At 44.4% G+C, this 20,263-nt stretch overlaps 3 non-coding genes across 3 annotated transcripts; 2 read left to right on the forward strand and 1 right to left on the reverse strand.

Annotated features, from left to right (window-relative positions):
* The first annotated feature begins 5,624 nt into the window (after positions 1–5,624).
* On the forward strand, positions 5,625–5,698 carry trnan-guu (transfer RNA asparagine (anticodon GUU)). The gene has a single exon. It is a non-coding gene; the product is annotated as a tRNA-Asn (tRNA).
* Positions 5,699–11,740: 6,042 nt separating this feature from the next.
* On the reverse strand, positions 11,741–11,814 carry trnai-aau (transfer RNA isoleucine (anticodon AAU)). The gene has a single exon. It is a non-coding gene; the product is annotated as a tRNA-Ile (tRNA).
* Positions 11,815–16,462: 4,648 nt separating this feature from the next.
* Positions 16,463–16,544, forward strand: trnas-cga (transfer RNA serine (anticodon CGA)). The gene has a single exon. It is a non-coding gene; the product is annotated as a tRNA-Ser (tRNA).
* The last annotated feature ends 3,719 nt before the right edge of the window (positions 16,545–20,263 follow it).

Consider the following 20,263-nt stretch of genomic DNA (forward strand, 5'->3'; position numbering starts at 1 on the left):
ACTCGGCTGCGCATATTTTATAGGAAACCCTCAGAAGATAGCTGCCGTCTGCAAATGCTCTCAGTGTGGGAGACGGGTCCCTTTCCCGTTCAGGGAATGAACGACGACGAAATAGTTCACTGTATTAATTTCGCAATTCTCATTAAACTCTGAAAAAAGACGAATAGTTGTTCAAATCGCCAATAATCAACTCATAACTTTCTGTTTCAGGCTGACGGAAATCCTAACTTTTTTTTTATTCATTCACCAGGCAGAATATCGAAAGTTCAGAGGGGAACTGAAAAGGGAAATAAGAGGGGCAAAGAGAGGGTGTGAGAATAGACTGGCGGCCAACATAAAAGGCAATCCAAAAGTCTTCCACAGGCATGTAAACATTAAACGGGTCGTGAGAACCCGACTCTGATTCGGGACCATGAAGGAGATCGACTCATGGAGGCAGAGGGGGTGGCACAAAAAAGTTTCTGTACGGTTTTCAACCGGGGATCTTTCGCGTGTGTTGCAAACGTGATAACCACTACACGACAGAAACGCTGCTACATACGTTGTTTTAGGAAACCCTCAGAAGATAGCTGCCGTCTGCAAATGCTCTCAGTGTGGGAGACGGGTCCCTGTCCCGTTCAGGGAATTAACTTCTACAAAATAGTTTACTGTATTAATTTCGCAACACTCATTAAACTCTGAAAAAAGACGAATAATTCTTCAAATTGCCATTAATCAACTAATAACTTTCTGTTTCAGGCTGACGGACATCCTATCTTTTTAAAAATTCAATCACCAGGCAGAATACAGAAAGTTCAGAGGGGAACTGAAAGTGGAAATAAGAGGGACAAAGAGAGGGGATGAGAATCGACTGGCGGCCAACATAAAAGGCAGACAAAATGTCTTCCACAGGCATGTAAATATTAAACGGGTAGTAAGAACCCGACTCTGATTTGGGAGCATCAAGGAAATCGATTCATGGAGGCAGAGGGGGTGGCCCAAAAGACTGTGGACCAAACTCTGGAAAGTGGGTTGAGGCTCGATACCTCTTTTTTGACGGCTCAGACACGAAGGGCCGAATAGCCTCCTTCTGTGGGGTAACTTTCTATGATTCCATGATATGATTGCCGTCTGTCTCGGAATGGTGTTAATATACAATCTACTCTAAGTATACTTTAATCAAATTGGTGCCTCTGTTTCACTGTGAGAGCGAAGAGGCATTAATGCGTAGACATTGGCTGCAGCAGCTGGGTTGCCCCTTTACTTTTCCTCCTGTCCCAATCTTTCTTTAACCTCCTCTGCTGGTGTTGCAGGTTCGATCAGCCATCGCCGTTCAAGGAATCCTGAGAAGTCTATCAGGGGATAACACAAGACACAGAGACAGGGAGAGATAGAGAAATGCATGCAATGAAAATAAACTGTATAAATAGAATTATACACCCATTATTTTTTGAGTTCGTTCATGGGATGTGGGCGTCGCTGGCGAGGCCAGCATTTATTGCCCATCCCACATTGCCCTTGAGGTATGGTTACAGTACAGAAGGAAGTTATTCAGACAATCGAGCCCGTGCAGGCTCATTGCAAGAGCAATCCAGTTAGTCCCATTCCCCCGCTCCTTCCCGGTAGCCCTGCATTTTTTCCCTTCAAGTACTTATGAAATTCCTTTTTGAAAGCCACGGTTGGATCTGCTTCCACCATCCTTTCAGGCTGCGCGTTCCAGATTACAACTACTCGTTGGGAAAAAAGTGTTTCCCCATGTCGCCTTTGGATCTTTTGCCAATCACCTTCAATCTGTGTCCTCTGCTTTTCGACCCTTCCGCCAATGGGAACAGTTTCTATTTATTTACTTTATCTGAACCCTACATTATTTTGAACAATTCTGTCAAATCTCCTCTGCTCCAAGGAGAACAACCCCAGCACGGGGTAAATGCGGTCAAAGTAGCTTCAATTCATTTATTTGAGCATTAAACAGCTCTTTAAACATTACTGTGACATTATGGTAGCGTGCCCTCGCGGTCTCAGATGTTCCATCAAATTTCTACGGAGGCGTGGGTTTGAATCCCACTGCTGTTAGAATTTCTGCCAATGTTCATCTTGGCCGATTCGCAGAAAACCCGATTGTCGTGCGATGGAGCAGAGGATGTGAAAGAAGCTGAAAGTGAAAGTGCAGATATTATTTTCATCGCAATGACTGGACACTTTTCCATAGGTAAGGGCCTCTCACCTTAAGGTTCTTTCCAGCAGAGTGGGACAGGTGATCAAAGTGACTGGGCTCGAGCGGCGCAACCAGTCAGTGCGCGGTCCTTATCTGACAGTCCAGGGCCGGGAAATGGTGAGGTTGTTAGTGGAGGCCCACCGAAACCAACCAATCCTTTTCCTTGTGAAAATTTCGGCCGGAGTTGAACGTACAATTGGTGCGTTCCAAAATGCATCTACTTATTTGCATCGCCGTGTGGTTCCTCCGGCGTATGCTGTTGCAATAGCAGATGAGAACATTTCGGACTGAGATGAGGAGAAATTTCTTCACTCAGAGGGTGGTGAACCTGTGGAATTCTTTACCACTCAAGACTGTGGAGGCCAAGTCAATGAATATATGTAAGAAGGAGCTGGATAGATTTCTAGTCACAAAAGGCATCAAGGGGTATGGGGAGAGAGCGGGAATATGGTATTGAGGTCCAGGATCAGCCATGATCGTATTGAATGGCGGAGCAGGCTCGAACGGCCGAATGTCCGACTCCTGCTCCAATTTTCTAAGTTTCTATTTACAATTGGTGTGTTTCGTAATGCATCTAGTTATTTGTTCAGCCATGTGGTTCCTCCAGCCTACTCTGTCGCAATCGCAGATGAGATGTTTAGTCTTCTTAGTTTACAGAGGGTGGCTTCGGAATTGGAGCCACAAACTATGATTTTGATCCATCTACAAATTATGGGATTTAGCTTGAGCTTTAAACCAGCGCGTTAGACCGCTCAGCCACGATACTTTCCATCTTGCGATCTTCAGGAGCTAGTTTTACAGGAATAGAATTACTGCAAGCAAGAATTCTACCCCTCAAGCACCAATGCTCGCACCGCAGCAGGATGAATGTATCCAGTTAGAAACCTGTCTGAAGGAACATCCCGTCTGACAGAGCTGGAAGTCCAGCAGATTGACTTTCGCGGTGAGCAGATGATGAGCCTCCTTCTTGAGAGTGTTTCGCCAATCCAGCTCAGAGTGGATTAAGCCTTATAAATTCGGGTGGGACTGGAGCCACTTGTATCAGAGGAAGTGGATGGGGGCTGTTTCCCTTCCTTGACAGATATTAATGATCCTGTTCCGGTTTTGCTGCAAAATTTCACTTCCCAGCTCCGAAATCAACGAACTAAAATTTAACGGTGGTGTGATGCGAACACACAATTTCTGAGCGAAAAGTCCGATGTGCTACCCATTGCGCGACTAAACCGGTTATAAATTATATGATTTCACATTACCCATATGCTGCTTATGAACTTTTGATGCGGTAGAGCAAGTGGTTCGAAAGCTCAGTGGGGTTTCAAATGAACTCCTGAGAAAGTTTGTCCAATGCATAGTGCTCTCTCTCCCTCTCTCTCTCTTCCTCTCTTGAGCTCTCACTCTCCCCGTTTATCTATAGAGGGTTCGAATACAAAGAGGTGGAAGTTGTGTTGCAGCTGCACAGAGCTCTGGTGAGACGCCATCTGGCGGACTGCAATCAGTTCTGGGCACCCCACCTCAAGAAGGATGTATTAACCTGGAGGCTCGAGGGGCTGAATGGCCTATTCCTGTTCCTATTTTGCAATGAATGAAACAATAATTCAAGAATCGAGACGCTAATGTATCAGGATGCGTGAGTGAAGAATGTTTTCTGTTTGAAGTACTGATTTCATTTATTGAATATCCTCAGTGACTCAGCTCAGTGCAGTCCAGTCCATACACCTGCTCGCACAAAGTGGCATTTTCTTTGAGAACACGAAAGATGTGTTCAGGCCATGACAGTACCGAGTGCAGGTCGGCCTGTGCGTGAAATGGAAAATTGAGGTGAAATATTACCACAAGCAGCGGATGTCTCTGTTTCCATTTCCAAAATGCACGCACGCACGGGCCGAATCGATGCAGCTCCTGGGAAATCTGCGAGGCGAGGCAGGGCTGCCGTGGATCATTTGAAGCAACTTACACACACACGATTCGGCCCGTTTCACGTGGCATCTCCTGTTTCTAACTTTTCTTCCCCTCCCGCTTCCTCTACTCTTCCAGCTGCCAGGTGAATTAGATGCTTGGTGAAAACACAGGGGAATTCATGAATCCCATCCTGACCTGGACAGCAGGGAGCGAGAGGGAAAGAACGGTACTGCCCATTGAGAAGGGATGGATTTTGCGCATGCCGGGAAAAATAGGCACAAAGATCTCATCTCCCTGCTTCTTTGGAATGTGGGATACCTTAATGCTCAGGTGATGATCTCACTGCCCCCGCCCCCCCCCCCACACCCACCCCGGCCCATGATCTCCACTCGCACGCTCCGTCCAATCTCGCACACCTTTGCTTAGGTTTGAAATCGTGTAAGTTTTCACACTGGGATTCAATTTGAAGAAAGCGATGCTGTGATAACCTGGGGCAATTGAGGAGTTGCAGTGCAAGAAGGCTAATGATAACAGTGACAGTTCTGACACTATGAGCGACAGTTAAAGGTGGACAACATTTAAAGTCTCATGCAGCAGGTCTGGGTCCAAATCTTTCACGTGACATCTCCTTCTGCTTCTGTCACTCATTTTCCTCCACGGAGAGTTCATTTGGAATTCCTGTGCGTCTGCAATGCGCATTTTCCAGTTCTGCTTCGAACAATCGGGACTTTAAAGGCACCTCTGCGACCTGCACTTTCTTTAAATGAGTTTTGTTCGCATTGCGTTCGACTGTGAAATCGCTCTCGGTTTTCATCTCAATGAAGCAGACTGTGACCGCATTGTATCTGTCAGCGTGTAAGTGGTGAGTTTGGGGTCAGCACGGGTGGTTTTCAACTTTTGAAATCTCACCAATTACAAGAGAAAAGAGACATTGAATCAAACTGTCCCTGTCAGTGATGAATTGAATGAATATCGCTCCAAGCAGACCTGGACAATGCGCAGTGCAGCCGCACAGGAGTTCCAAATCCACCCTCTCACCACTCGGCAATCGCATTAACTGAACTTTGCTCTGACCCAGTGTCACCGCGCTGAAATCGAATGTTTGTCGGCCACATTTTTTCTTAACACCATAGTTACTGGTTTAATGGTGAAAACTGCCGTCCGCTGCACTGTAAGTGCAAGAGACAACTTTGTAGACACCGTGTAGTGCCACAGACCTGCTCGTTGGACCTGCTCGTTTCATCTCCTCTCATTTTCACCACACCTGAAAATTACTGGAGCAGAGAATGGAGAATCACAGCTCGAAAAATCAATCCTCTCTGCCACGATGGGACTAAGGCTTCCAACATACAGATGTTTAATGGCAAGGTGAGTTTAATGTTCAGAAATAATACAGCACAGATTTTCACTCATGCAAGCTTCACACCCTTTATTTTGGAAAAGTAAACTGATGGTGGAGAGATGTTATATTGATCGCTGCAACCGGAATTTTTAGCTCGTTGAATCAATGGTTCAATAGCAAACGTATTGTGTCTCTGTGGCGCAATCGGTTAGCGCGTTCGGCTGTTAACTGAAAAGTTGGTGGTTCAAGCCCACCCAGGGACGGTTGGTAAACTTTTACCTTAAGATTCATGGTCTCGTATTTCCTGGTTTCAAATATATGTTTTGTCTTCAAAAAAATGCACGGTTTCGATGGCCAGCTGAGCACGGCCGATCTTCCACCATATAACCTGAGATTGCCTTCACGGAAATAAGAATTCTTCTTGACAGACAAGGTCTAAAGATTGCAGGAGAGCCGCTTCACTCTGACAAGGATGTTTCTGCAGTGAGCGACACCAGACTGTTTCCACAATAAATGTCAGTCCTTTTATTTTGGAAACGCAAAATTGTTTTCGAATTCCGAAGGGTTTCAGTTCATTTGTGAACTCCACCACTGACACTGCTGAAGGTTGTAGGCTCAGGGAGTGGGGCCTCCAGGAGTGGACTGTAAGAAAGCTGGGTTTCGGCATCCTGACAAATATCTGCCGAGGAACCAGAGGAAACCGAACGAAGGAACCGTCTGGGGTTTTACCTGTTGGTTTAGGTCTCGGGGTGAATGATTCCTGACTCCCCGAACTGTCTTACATTTAACTCAGGTCAGATCAGGATTAATTCAGTTTACAGGAGGATAGTGTCAAATATCACCCACAATCGAGGGAGACAAAAGCAGCCATTAGAGAAGCTACGAGATCATTGGAAAAGAAGATGGTGCAGAATTGTGGGAATAAAAGCAAACGCCTTTTCAGCTCCGTCAGGATTCAGAAGACCATTAAAGATAGTTTAGGTCCACTGAAAGGCAGTTCAGGACAGATTCCCGGACTATGGCAGAGCTGTTAAATGATTATTTCTCATCAGCCTACACTCCCGTGGATGATGCTCAGATGCCAGCTGTGGGATGTGCTGTTGACAATAACATCATAAATATTAAAATAGAAAGGGATGTCATCTTGGATAAAATACGAAATTTCAAAATAGATTGTGCTCCAGGTCCAGATGATATTCACCCACGGGTGTTTAAACAGATGGCACGGGTGCTCTGTGAGCCCCTTGCCTGTATCTTCAACTGCTCAAAGGAGTCAAGGATTGTCGCCTCAGATTGTAAGGTAGCTCACGTCGTTCCCATTTTCATTAAAGGGGACAAATCAGAGCCAAGCGATGACGGGCCCATCAGTGTGAAATCGATCAGAGGGAAGATGCTTGGAGGGATCCTAAGAGATGCTGTTTATGATCACGGGGAAAGAGAAGGGGCCATTAGAGATACTCAACGCGGTTTCCGGAAAACAAGGTCGTGTCTTAAAAACTTGCTTGAGTTTTTTGAAGAAGTTGCTGGGTTAGTGGATGAGCGTAATCCGCTTCACATTTTCTATCTCAGGCTTGTCAAACTCATTTTCGATGAAGAGCCTGATCCGATATCATTGCACTTGGCCTGGGCCACATTCAGCAAAAGTTATTAAACTAGAAATACATGAAGATGAACTATATTGGTACTGACTTACATTTAGATTTTATTTACTTCTACTGCTGCTCCCGATACCTGGCACCTCTTAGCTTGAACCATTGCATCAATATTTGGAGTAAATGATTGGGCTGTGCGATGTCTTGGATAAAAACATGAGGCCACTTGTCATTACAGAACTTTGGAAGTGATTTCCACAGTTTCACATTCCCTGTGTAAAGATGTTTCTCTTGATCACTGCATTAAAGCAGAAAGTAGGGGTTAAGGGTCGCTACTCAGACTGGTAAAAGGTGGAAAGTGGTGTTCCAAAATGATCGGTGCTGGGACGACTGTTCACAATTTGTATAAACGATTTCGACTCGGGAATTGGATGTACAATATAAAATTTACGGATTACATCAGTTTGGGGCGGGGTATCGCTGAGACTGATGAAGACTACAAGAATATACAAGAAGACATTAAAAAACTTGCAAAATGGGGGTGTAATTGGCAAATTAATTTTAATAAAGATGAGGATGAAGTGGAGCATTTTGGTTGCAAGAACAAGGAGGCCTCATAATGCTTGGACAATAAGAGTCTATATGGGGTGGAGGAGTAGAGAGATCTGGGGACACAGATCCACAAATCACTAAAATTAGTGATGCAGGTTAAAAAGGCCATAAAAAAGCAAACCAAGCACTAGGGTTCATTTCTAGAGAGAAAGAATTGGAAAGATATGTTAAAATTGTATAGAACCATGATTAGACTACACTTGGAGTACTGCGAACAGTTCTGGTCTCCATATTATATGAAGGACAAAGAGATACTGGAGAAGGTGCAAAAAGGATGTCACCATATAAGTGGTCGCTGGATTTGGTGTCTCTGTGTAACTGATCCCTGTATTTGGTGTCCCAATGTAAATGATCCCTGGACTTGACGTCTCAGTGCAAGTGGTCCCTGGATTTGGTGTCTCTGTGTAAGTGGTCTCTATATTTCGTATCCCTGTGTACGTGTCCTTGGATTTGATGTCTCAGTATAAGTGTTTCCTGGATTTGGTGTCCAAGTGTAAGTGGTCCCTGGATTTGGTGTCTCAGTGTAATTTGTTCCCGGATTTGGTGTCCCGTGTAAGTAGCACTCGATTTGGTGTCACAGTGTACGTGGTCCCTTGTGTATTGAGGCATCGCTCGTGGAATTTTTCTCCTCTTTCCACTTTTGCAAAAATTGTTGCCAGCTTATTAAAGCCATTAACTGGCTCTCGGGTAGGGCACAGAAAAAATGAGACCTCGTCAATTTCCCTGATAATGACAGGTCTGAATTCGAGTTAGAGAACATTTCGCAATTAAACCAGACTGGGCGTGTCGGGCCTGAGTTGCGACTTACGAACGGAAAAGTAGCGGCCAGTTTACCTCGCACCATGGGGAAGGGCTGAGCACTCGGGTTTCTGTATAACTTATTTATTTATTATGTTTGTTGCCTCGCTGGCACCAACCTCGATAGGATGACAATAATTAATTTACTGTTCAGCAATTCCGGCTTTCAATGGCGGGGCATTTCCCCACAATCCCCCGCGCCTCAGAATGTGCCCTATCAATGACTACAGGAGAACCGTGCGCAGTGGCAGGACCGGGCTGTGCTCTGAGCATGAGCAGTGCGAGTGGTGGCGAAGGACTGAGGAGGAAGAGGCGAGTCGGAGGCCGGGAGAAGACGGGGGAGGAATGGGACCTGTGGGTAGGCGGAGAAGGTTCACAAGCACCTGATCACATCTTGAGGCCACAAATATGCGTCCACAGGCCCAGTGTTTGCACCACAGTGACAGGCCCGACCAGCAGCCGTCCGAAAAGCAGTGTGACGGGCCGCCATCTTGCGAGCGGAAGTCATGGTAGAATCTTGGCGCATGCGCGGCCATCTTGGCACAGGAACAAAGAGTGGGCGGGGTTTCAGGGTCCCAGTGACCAGGAGAGAAAATCATTGCCTCATTTATTTTATTCTCACTCTGCCCACAGCGGGTTTAGAACTGAACCTAACCAGAGGAGAGGGAGGGAGCAAACTGGGAGTGGAGGGAAGAAATATTGGAGATGGTGGGATGGGTTTGGATTTCAGCACAGGGAGGAGGGAGAGTGTGTGGGACGGGGATTTACGGCTTTGGCGGAAAAGAGAGGATGGAAAGTTCCATAGAAACTAGAATTGTCTGTTCCAAATTTCGATCCTTTATTTAGAGTGATGACTTTTGTGAACTTTTACAGGGTATTAGAAGGGGAGGATTTGCAGACGGGAAATTCAAACCAAATATCACATCAAGATCTGACAGAGTCACTCGATTCACCAGGACCTGAATATCATCGACCTTTGAATGTGGAAGGAGAAATGTTTGTCTTTTCTGTCTGTGGGACAAGAATTCAAACATCAGTGTGACTGGAAAAGCACCGAGACACACACCCGAGTGAGAGCGTTCCAATGCACTGACTGTGGAAAGAGCTTTCACCAGTTACACAGTCTGAAAAAACATCGCACCATTCACAGCGGGGAGAAACCGTACACGTGTCCTGCGTGTGGACGAGGCTTCAACTGATCGTCCAACCTGGAGAGACACAAGGACACCCGCACCACGGAGATACCGTGGAAATGTGGGGACTGTGGGAAGGAATTCAATTACCCATCAGAGCTGGAAACTCATCGACGCAGTCACACTGGGCAGATGCCGTTCGCCTGCTCCAAACAAAGCAGGAAAAGCACAGTTTCCGTTCTGGGGTGCGTTTCCTGATCTCACCGGAGTGGCACTGAGCCCCACAGAGCAGGAATGTCCCAGGCCTGTGCTGAGTTTTCTATTGTCAGGCTCGTGGTTTCGAGACCCACTTCGGGTGGTTTGTGTTTTTATCTTTAGGCTGATTTCACAAGCGATCCTCAGTTCCAAATTCCCCCGGCAGAGAGTTCAAGGAGTATTTGATATAAATTAGATTCAAGGGCAGTATCAGAAATGTCCTCCTTGATTCTGGACCTTGATCTCTCTCCAACCGCTCGCTGCTACTGATTGAAATTTATTTCAATTCACCTGCAGCTCGGGATCAGTGCGGATCAGAGTGTCTGCGGGCCCATCTCCCCCTTCAGAGCCCATCAGTGCCGGGAAAAGAATGGAAATTTTACAGACATTACGTGTTCTGTAACTTCTCATGAAAACTAAAGTGTTTTTCACTCCGTGTCCAAAACTGTGTGGTCTCCCCTGGTGTGTCCACTTTCTGTGTTTATAAACACTTTGGTGTAATTCGTTCCGTGTCCATAACTGTGAAGTCTCCCCTGGTGTATTCCCATTTTGTGTTTATAAACAGTGTAAATTATTGACTGGGGGTTTGTGTGTTGGGGGTTTGAGGGTGAGCTCTGATTCCCGCTCCCTGATGGATTCAATGGATGAAAGAATGAATGAGAGAGAGGCGCGATTTGGGAGACGGGATGATAGAAGAATGTGTCCACGAACCTGGTTAAAAGTGGCCCAAACACAAGATAATATTAAGATATCATCAGCAGAACATCAACATAACCTGAGTTCCGGGATCTGGTCGGTCCCATTCCCCCGAGGTGAGGAATGAGCGGGAGAGGCAATTCCACCCGGTTTATGTTTGTTTTTTCCAAAGCAACGCCATACACTCTAACTTGGGATGGAGTCGATATAGCTGATTTGAGAATGCAAAAATTTGAAAGTCCCTGGTTGAATCCCGAATTTCAGCAAAATTTGGTTGTTTGGATCTCGTTCTTTGGGACGAATCTCGCATTAATTTACACTGAAATTTTAACCGGCGCTGGAGGCTTGGGGAAGGAATAGAGAAGCATCAAGGATGAGAAATATTGATAGCATCTTTATTTAGCTTTATTTCTTTCTACATTTTTCTCTGTTTTTTGCCTCTCTCAGCGCCGGCGAACATGTGATTTGAAGCATTTGATTCCTAAACTGATGCCTTTTCCTCATCTCCGCTCTGTCTGTTTCTAACTGCTTGTGATCATCAAAGGGAACAAGCCCCGAGTTAAACGTTTATCAGCAAACCGACAGAGAGATATCACAGCGGGAATAAAACTCGTTGCTTCACATTGTTAGATACTCAGTGACTCAGATTGTAATGTGTGTCAGTAAACATACCCGGATACTGAGTGACACGGATTGTAATGTTTTTCAGTAAACATACCCGGATACTGAGTGACACAGATTGTAATGTGTGTCAGTAAACATACCCTGATACTGAGTGACACGGATTGTAATGTTTTTCAGTAAACATACCCGGATACTGAGTGACACAGATTGTAATGTGTGTCAGTAAACATACCCGGATACTGAGTGACACAGATTGCAATGTGTATTAGTAAACATACCCGGACACTGAGTGACACAGGTTGTTATGTTTGTCAGAAAGCATACCTGGAAAAATGGTTCCGGAAATGGAAAGAAATGGAGAGATGGGAAAAGAGATAGACGGAAAGAGATGGAGACGCGGAAAGGTGAGTGAGAAAAGGAGGATAAATGAAGAATGATCAGAAAGATTTTTTTTCTCCGTCCCAGGGGCAAAGATATATCAAACATTGCAATGAATGCTATTTCAAATACAATTTCCTCTGACTTTTTGCGTGAATTTCCGTGTCACTCAAGTCCGGATTTTCAAAGTCACTAAAGTAATATCATTAATTACTAATGGCCCATACGGGAATCGAACCCGCGACCTTGGCGTTATTAGTACCACGCTCCAACCAACTGACCTAACAGGCCATTTTTATTTTTTACGTCAATCGGTTTGGGGCACGCATTGGGTGGTCTGTGTTTCACTTCTCACATTGCGTCATACGGTTATTGCAGGAACATTGAACACACCACATCCCTTAAACATTGTTACTTGTTTCTGCATAAAACTGGCAAGGGTATAAATAGAAATTAACAGATAAGGAGCACTTTAATGCGACAAATTTAATTCTGGTGATAATTATGTTCTGAACAGTGAAAAGCTGAAACACTGCTCCGCTGTTAAACCAGTGGGCAGGACCCTGAGGTACTGCCAAAATCGTGTGCTGAGGTTTCCGTCGTGTAGTGCTTATCATGTTCGCCTTTTACGTGAAAAAGCTCGATTTCAGTTCCCGCATAAAAACATAGTATTGAGGAACTTGCTTCGGATAAACCCCCAGGCGTCAACTTGTGCTTGGAGAAGGGACAATTCTTGTTCCTTCCTGTTAACTTTAACAACGGCTGTACCAAATTCCAGGTGCCGTAAACTATCAACATTTGAAACCAGACCCTTAAAATGCAGTCTGGAAAGTGGAAAACGGTGAAAGTGCATCACATACAAAGCACAAAAACTTATTTAAAGTTTCATTATCCATGTTAGTATTTCCGTGATTCTGCAGCATAAAGTTATCGGTTACAACAATTATTCAACTTTCACAGAATTTCATTAGTTTCATGAATTAATTTAATAACGTTCACTGGTTACTGCAACCACAAGCTTTCGCTCGGTGAAATATTAATGTTGTTAATCATGCGATGTGATGTTTTTCTCTGGTACAATCATTTAGCGCGTTCGGCTCTTAACCCAAAATTTGGTGGTCCGATGACCCCCAAGGGACGATACAATATCCCCGATTTCAATGCGTGTTTTCATTGTAAGAAAATGCACCATAAATGAATTTGATGAAACGTGACTAATATTGTTGACTTGAAATAGTTTGTGTGCAACTTGACATTGCACCACATCGGAATCCAAATTAAGATTCGGGGCCAGAAAAGCAGATGCATGCACGGAGGCAGAGGGCAAGGCTGAAGTATTAAATGAGTACTTTGCATCTGTCTTCACCAAAGAAGAAGAAGCTGCCAGAGTCAGTAAAAGCGGAGGTCGTGGAGATGCTGGATGGGATAAAAATTGATAAAGAAGAGGTACTAGAAAGGCTGGCTGTACTTAAAGTGGGTCAGTCACACGGTCCGGGGTGTGCCAGACGACTGGAAAATCTCAAATGTTACTCCCTTTTTAAAAAAGTGTGCAAGGATAAACCCAGCAACTACAGGCCAGTCAGTTAAACCTCGGTGGGAGAGAAGCTTTAGGAAACGATAAATACGGGATAAAAATAACAGCCAGTTCGACAAGTGTAGATTAATAAAGGAAAGCCAACACGAATTTGTTAAAGGCAAATCTTGTTTAACGAACTTGATTGAGTTTTTCGATGAAGTAAAGTGCCACATAATAGGCTTGTCAGCAAAATTGAAGCCCGTGGAATAAAAGCATGGATACTAAATTGTATAAATGACAGGAAACAGACAGTCGTGGTGAACGGATTTTGTTTCGGACTGGAGGAAGGTAGACAGTGTTGCTTTCCATGGGTCTGGACGAGGACCACTGCTTTTTGATATATATTAATGACTTGGCCTTGTCCGTACAGGAACAATTTCAAAATTCACAGATAACACAACACTTGGAATTGTAGTAAACAGTGAAGAGGATAATAATAGTCTTCAAGAGTACACAGACGGGCTGGTGGAATGGGCGGACACATGGCAGATAAAATTTAATGCAGAGAAGTGCGAAGTGATATATTTTGGCAGGAAGAATGAGGAGAGGCAATATAAACTAAATGATACAAATGAGGTGCGGGAATAGAGAGTCCTGGGGGCATATGTGCACACATCTTTGAAGGTGGCAGGACAGGCTGAGAACGTGGTCATGGGCTTTATAAATAGAGGCATAGAATACAAACTCAAGAAAGTTATGTTGAACCTTTATAAACACTGGTTCGGCCACAACCAGAGCATTGTGTCCAATTCTGGGCACCGCATTTTAGGAAGGATGTGAAGGCCTTAGAGAGGGTGCAGAAAATATTTACTAGAATGGCTCCAGGGATGAGGGACTTCAGTTATGTGGACAGACTGGAGAAGTTGGGATTGTTCTTATAGCAGAGTCGGTTGAAAGGAGATTTGATTGAAGTGTTCAAAATCATGAAGGGTTTAGAAAAAGTAAATAAAGAGAAGCTGTTCCCATTGGCAGAAAGGTCGGGAACCAGACGACATAGATTTAAGGTGATTGGCAAAGAAACCAAACGCGAAATGAGTAAAACTTTTTTTACGCAGAGTTGTTATGATCCAGATGTGCTGTCTCAAACGATGGAAGCAGATTCAATCGTGGCTTTCAAAAAGGAATTGGATAAATATTTGAAGGGAAAAATTGCAGGGCCACGGGGCAACAGCGGGGGAATGAGACTAACTGGATTGCTCTTACAAAGAGATGGCACGGTCTGGATAGGCCGAATTGACTTCCTTCTGTGCTTTAACCATTCTCTGATTCGATGATTGGATGGACAGAGCGGTCTAAAAGGATAGGCGATCGGTTGTGGGTAGCAGGGAAACTTTGACTGGTTGCACGGCTGTGTTACTGACGGCTCGTTGGTCTCGGATTATGGTTTTCACTTTGGGCGTTTCACTAATTGATATATGAGAGGTCCGGGGTTCAAATTCCAGGACGAGCCCTCCTGTGTCACTATTTTCAGTGGAAATTCATTCATTTCTTTCCCACATCTTTCCAGCGTTGCAGAATATAGGATTGACTTAATTCTAGAGCATGTTTGACGTTCAGAGGCCAGAACGCAGAGGGTTTGTGGACGCAACACCACACAGGGAAAGGAAAATGTCTCAACGTCGTGTGCAGATTGAAGCTGAATGTGAATGTATCCTTTTTTCAGGCGATCTCATCGGTGCAGAATGAAAATGCTCTAGAATCGGCCGGGAATCAATCCCCGTCTCCTCGGGTGGCAGGTGAGAATTTTACCAGTGAAACAGCAACGTCCGGACGGTAGCGGCTGCATGTGTCCAGTTGGAAACCTGTCTGAAAGAACATATAGTCTCACAAATCTCCTGTGACTACCCTGTGCATTCTGATTTACAGCCGTGCATCAAAGGCGTTCGCAGCTGCGGTAGTCGAGTGGTTAAGATGTTCGATCTGAAACCCAATGGGGTATTCCGGCAGAAGTTGGAATCGTGCTATCGGCGCTATTGTGTAAAGTTTTGTTCAATGCTCAAATAAATATGATCTGGAGATAACGGGCTGCAATTCCTTCCCTCAGAGAGATACACCACCGCGGCAGATCATTTTAACTGGGAGCCCAGTGGTCTCTTGCCAAATATCAAGATATGTGAAGGGAACTTCACAATATTCCACAACTGTCCAAAACTGGGCACCGCACTTTATAAAGGATTTGAAGGCCTCAGACAGGGTGCAGAAACATTAACTGGAATGGTTCCAGGGATGAGGTCTTCAGTTACGCGGGTAGACTGGAGAAGCTGAAGTTGTTCCCTTCGAGCAGAGAAGGTTGAGTGGAGATTTGATAGAAGTGTTCAAAATCATGACGGGTTTCGATAAAGTAAATAAAGAGAAACTGCTCCCGTTGGCGGAAGGGTCGAGAACCAGAAAACGCAGATTTACGGTGGTTGACAAAAGAACCAAAGGCGATATGAGGAAAAAAATTTTAAACTAGCGAGTAGATATAATCTGGAATGCATCGGCTGAAAGGGTGGTGGAAGCAAAATTAATCGTGGTTTCTAAAAGGAATTGGATAAGTATTTGAAGGGAAAATATTTGCAGGTGTCCGTGGAAAGAACGGGGGAATGGGACGATCTGGATTGCACTGAAAGAGAGCCGACACAGGCTCGATGGGCCGAATGGCCTCCATCTGTGCAGTGACGCTTCTATTATTCCCAATCTCCATCTTAAATTCTGCTAACTTGATGTTAGGTTTTTTCTATACTTTTATCTCTCGATCTCTGTCTTTGTCTCTCTGTGTTTCCCCCTGATGGACTTCTCAGGCAGCCTTGAACGGCCATAGCTGATCGAACCTGCGACACCAGCAGAGAAGGGTGAAGATAGAATGACTGAGACGGTAGGAAAAGTAAAAATCTAACCCAGATGATGAATTCGCAGCTAATGTCTGCACATTAATGTCTCTTCGTCCTCACAGTGAAAACATCAGTAATTTTATTCCACTATAAAAAGAAAGAAAGTCTTGTATTTATAAAGCGCTTTTCACGACCTCAAGACGTCCCAAAGTGCTTTACAACCAATGAAGTATTTTTGAAGTGTAGTCACTGTTATACTTGTGGGAGAGTGGATAATCTGCGGATGCCGAGGGAGACAACAATGTAACTTTAGAGCAATTAATTCTGCAAAGTCTCACTTGGCATTACAAGTCGCACATTGAAAACGAATGTGGTAAGCAGAGGCTAATATTGTTGATATGAAATAGTTAGTGTACAACTTCACATTGCTGCACATCGGAATAGAAAAAGTGATCGGATGGATTGTCAGATGGCCGATCGGCTCTGGGTGGCACCGATTTCTGCACTGGTTGCACCCTTTTGGTAGCAGTAGCTGTCAGGGCGTTTCACAGCTGCGATGGCCGAGTGGTTAAGGCGTTGGACTCGAAATCCAATGGGGTTTTCCTACGCAGGTTCGAATCCTGCTCGTAGCGCTATTTCTTAAAGATTTGTTCAATGCTCAAATAAATATGAACTGGAGTTAACGGACCGTGTTCCCTCCCTCAGAGAGATGCTCCAGCGCGGCAAACGCTTCCAATTCGGAGCCCAATGGTCACTTGCAAAGTTGCACGGCACGTGAAAGAATCTCTCGCAAGCTCCATCTTAAATTCTGCTCGTTCGCAGAGCTTGATATTTATACTATTTGTTTCTATACTTTAATCTCTCCCTGTCTCTGTCTCTTGACTCTCTGAGATTTCCCCTGATGGACTTCTCAGGCTTTCTTGAACGGCCAAGGATGATCGAACCTGCAACACCAGCAGAGAAGGGTAAAGATGGAAAGACTGAGACGGGGGGAGAAGCAAAGGTGCAACCCAGCTGATGAATTTTTAGCTAATATACACACATTTATGTCTCTTCGCCCTTACAGTGAAAACATCAGCAATTTGAGTACAGTGTACTTATGGTAGAGTGTTTAAATGCGGATGTCGAGACAGACACCAATCGATCCGTTGCCATGGTGATGACCGAATCTGAACACTGGACCACAAGGAAACGCTGAAAATTCTTTGCTGCGAACAGGCAGACCAACGCGGCCTTTCCTACTTGCCCCTTCGTAATTCAGGTAATTTTCCTGCCAGACAAGCTGCTCGCACAAAATGGCATTTTCTGTTCAAACCACTATCGCGACAGAAGGTGATGTTCAGGCAATGACAGCACCAAGTGCAAGTAGGCATGTACATGAAATGGAAAGTGAGGTAAAATACGACCACAAGCTGCTGATGGACATGTTTCCATTTCCAAAATTCACGCACCGAATGCAGCTCCTGGGAAAACTGCAAGGCCACGCAGGTCCATCATGAATCATTTGAAGCAACTGGCAGTTTAAAGTGGCATCTCCTCCTGCTTCTGTCGGGGGTGAAGGAGAGACACCGTCGTTATAAACGTACAGTTTGATTTTGTACAGAACTGTACAGAGAAGGAGCACATATACTGGGGCTGTGAGATATTCTATATTATTCAATTTAACCACAAGAATATCCGCAGTCAGAAGCTGAAAAGAAGGGAGAGATAAGAGGCCTCAAAATAAACACAGAGCTGAATGAATCACGGAAGAGTGAAAGAAAAGTAAATCTTACCAGTTCTGCTGTGTTCCATGCGCAATCTTGGGCGCTCCCCGATGGACTGATGGTTGGAATTTAATGCTCCCACCAACGCATGAGTTCGATTCCAAGTCAGCGAATTAACTTTAGCAAAAGTTATTAAATTAATTACATGAAACTAATTAAACCCTATTGGTAGATGAATGACTGTTTTATTCACCATTAATCAAACGATAACTTTCTATTTCATACTGAAGGAGATGTTGACGTGGTTACCGAGAGACAGTCAAAACTTTAATCAGATTTTTATGCTTTGCAGGTGATCAAATTTCATCATTTTATAGACTGTATCTTAAGGGTATGATTAAAAGCTCAGTGCAGCTGTTGTTAAATTTAAAATGAATAGGAAATTGTCGCCTTTTATTACAAGAACGCCCGAACCGGTTCTACGATCAAGATGAAAGTAACGCAACGAGGAACATCTGATACAAAAATCCCCACCGTTTTGCTTTTCCAACATAAAGGGTGTGACATTTATTTTCTGAACATAGAAACAGCCTGGTCTCGCTCACTACAGAAATCTCCATGTCACAGCGAACCCGCTCTCCTGCAGCGAGTGCGGCCTCCCTTCGGGCCTTTCGGGGGCTTGTCTGCCAAGGAGAATTGTAATTTTCTTGCTTCCAAAACATACATTGAAACCCTGGAACTTTGAGGCGAAGAATCCTGAGGAAAAATCAAGTAAGAGCTCGAACCATCAAACTTCCGTGCTAACCGACAGCACCAACTAGACAGGCGAAGAGGTCACTTGCTAAACCAATAATTAATTGGGCTAAACTTTGAGTTTGCAGCGACCAATATAACAACTCTCTTCAGTCAGTGAAAAATGAATGATTGAAGCTTGTAGGAGTGAAAATCCAAACAGCCGGTCTTCACTCTTAAAGTAGCAACTATGAAGAAAAACATGCAGGAGAAATACTCGCTTTCAGTGCGGTGACACTGGGCCAGAGTGAAGCTCAGTTAATATGATTGGTGAGTGGCTGGAGGGTGGATTTCGAACTCCTGACCGATTGCACTGTGCATTTTCCAGATCTGCTTGGAGCACCAATCCCTTCAATTCATCACTTACAGGGACAATTCGATTCTCGGTTTCTTTTGGCTGACGCTTGGTGAAATTTTACAAATTGGAAGCGATCAGTGTCAAAGCGAACCACGTCACCGACATGCTCGCAGATATAAAGCGGACACACTCTGCTTCAGTGAGATGAAAGCCGAGAGCGATTTCACGGTCAAATATAATGGCTAACAAAACTTATTGAAAGAAAGTGCAGGTCGTTGAGTTGCCTTTAAATTCCTGATTGTTTGCATTGAACCTCTTCCCAATGCGTTTGAGAGCCACGTGGGGCGATTTGGGGACTTCGTTTCCTTTGATGCAAAAGTTTCAAATGCAGTTCAAGGTCAAAAGTCCTGGGACCACTGTTGTTCACAATTTATCGGTGCTGGGACCAATTGTTCACAATTTATCGGTGCTGGGACCACTGTTGTTCACAATTTATCGGTGCTGGGACCACTTGTTCACAATTTATCGGTGCTGGGGCCACTGTTCGCAATTTATCGGTGCTGGGACCACTGTTGTTCACAATTTGTCGTTGCTGGGACCATTGTTGTTCACAATTTATCAGTGCTGGGACAACTTGTTCACAATTTATCAGTGCTGGGACAACTGTCGTTCACAATTTATCGGTGATGGGACCGCTGTTGTTCACAATTTACATTAATGATTTGTTCACAGGAATCGGAAATACAATTTCAAAATTGACAGACAGCACATAATTGGCAGCTGTAGTTAATACAAAGGAAAAATGCGATAAATACAGCAAGACATCAATAAACTTGCAGAATGGGCGTGTAAAAGACAAATTAGTTTCAATATTTATTGTGTATTCCCTTCCCTTGTTTGCCCTCCCTAAATGCATTACCTCATTCTCCAGATTGAATTGCATTTGCCACGATTCTATCCACCTGTCCAGTCCACTGATATATTCCTGCAGTCTACAGCTTCCCGCCTCACCATCAACCCACTACCAATTTTTGTATCTTCTGCAAACTTGTTAATAATACCCCGTACATTTAAATCCAAATTAATGATCTGTACTACGAAAAGCAGCGACCTCGCACGTAGCCCTGCGGAACCCCACTCGAGACAGCCTTGCAATCACAAAAACACCCGTCGACCATTACCCTTTTCTTCCTGCCACTCGGTCAATTTTGGATCAACTTGCCAATTTCCCTTGGATCCAATGGGCTTTTACACTTTTGACCAATCTGCCATGTAGGACTTTGTCAAAAGCCTCGCGAAAATCTCTGTGGACTAAAGAAACTCACTACCCTCATCGACCTTCCTTGATACCTCCTCAAAAATTCAATTCAAACGACCTTCCCTTAACAAATCCATGCTGACTGACCTTCATGAATCCGTGCCTTTCTAAATGAAGATTAATACTTTCCCCCAGAATTGTGCTCAATATGGAGGTTAGGCTGACTGGCCTGCAATAATTCGATCTATCCCTTTCTCCCTTTTTAAACAACGGTACAAATTCAGCAGTCCTCCAATC

Source organism: Heptranchias perlo, chromosome 20 (assembly GCF_035084215.1).
Source record: "Heptranchias perlo isolate sHepPer1 chromosome 20, sHepPer1.hap1, whole genome shotgun sequence".
Classification (NCBI taxonomy): domain Eukaryota; kingdom Metazoa; phylum Chordata; class Chondrichthyes; order Hexanchiformes; family Hexanchidae; genus Heptranchias; species Heptranchias perlo.